The sequence below is a fragment of the Polyergus mexicanus genome, unplaced genomic scaffold, assembly GCF_030449975.1.
Source record: "Polyergus mexicanus isolate NDT 795.1 unplaced genomic scaffold, iyPolMexi1.0 SCAF_11, whole genome shotgun sequence".
In the NCBI taxonomy this organism is placed as follows: domain Eukaryota; kingdom Metazoa; phylum Arthropoda; class Insecta; order Hymenoptera; family Formicidae; genus Polyergus; species Polyergus mexicanus.
In genome coordinates this window covers 5500928-5502141 of record NW_027223331.1, presented here as the reverse complement: position 1 = coordinate 5502141, position 1214 = coordinate 5500928, and the positions used below count along the sequence as shown (strand labels likewise).

General features: G+C 56.3%; 1 non-coding gene across 1 annotated transcript; it reads left to right on the top strand.

Moving 5' to 3' along the window:
* The first annotated feature begins 775 nt into the window (after positions 1 to 775).
* Positions 776 to 930, top strand: LOC138937974 (5.8S ribosomal RNA). The gene has a single exon (XR_011447622.1). It is a non-coding gene; the product is annotated as a 5.8S ribosomal RNA (ribosomal RNA).
* Positions 931 to 1214: the final 284 nt, after the last annotated feature.

Here is a 1214-nt window from a genome sequence, read left to right as displayed (position 1 = left end):
CGTAGCAGTCGGTGACTGAATAGTCAAACAAAACAGATATGAAAGTAAAGTGGAATTGACGGATTATATGCCGCATGTACTATTACGACAACGCGCGTCCCTGCGACGACCCAAGAGAGAAGGGAAGCCAGCAGCAGAGCGCCGTCGGCCTTTTTCGGCGCGGTCGGTGTCGTGCGAGCGGGATGGAGGAGGAGAGGATTATCTGAGACTCTCTCCTTAAGCTTCGTAGCCGCAACCGGCGTCGCGTCGCGTCATGCGCGACCCGTTGAGGCTCGTTGCGCAAATTGCAAAATTACATGAATGCGATTCGGAGCAGAGACGCTTTCCCGATCGCGCTCTTGCCAAACGCAGGGTTACGATTCGGCATTAGCGCGTACCGGTGGTAATCTACGCCCGTCCGTGCGTCTGCAACGCTAGTGAACGCGCCCCTCCCCGCACCGGGGTAGCGGTCAGCGTGTTTGTACGCGAACGCGCGGCTATCGAACGAACGGGCGAGAGGACGGATCACCCGATCAAGTCCGACGGTTTCTTCAAAGAACATTCCGCCCCGGCTCTTCCAAATATTATATTATATTATATACACGGGGAAGAGACGCTCCGATCACGAATCAACTTTTGTGCCGTAGCTTCCCCAGCGGTGGTGGCGGTCCGCGCGCGTGCTCGGACGCGCGCGGCCAGGCTGATCGAAGGGCCAACGATTTTATCTCTCTCTTTTCGGAGAGGAGACTAAGATGGATGACGAAGCGTTCGTTGAACGCAAGAATTGCAAAACGATTACCCTGAACGGTGGATCACTTGGCTCGTGGGTCGATGAAGAACGCAGCTAATTGCGCGTCAACTTGTGAACTGCAGGACACATGAACACCGACATTTCGAACGTACATTGCGGTCCACGGATACAATTCCCGGACTACGCATGGCTAAGGGTCGTTTTAGTACCTCGAAACTGCTTGCGCCTTTGCGCGCCGGGCCACCGTGCCCGTTCGCGCAAACGGTGTACGAGTGATCGTTGGACGTTCGCCCGAGACGAGCCGTCCCGAGAGGCGGCCCCTTGGCGTCTGAAGTAACACCAAGGAAAAGGAAGAGTGAGAGCAGCGTACGCACACACGCAGTAAGTAAAGATAGAAAGCCTGCGCGCGCGCGCCCGGAGAATGTCGAAGGAGAGAGGGAGTAGAAGACACGCGCACACACGTTGCGTTATCCTTCTCGCGGTC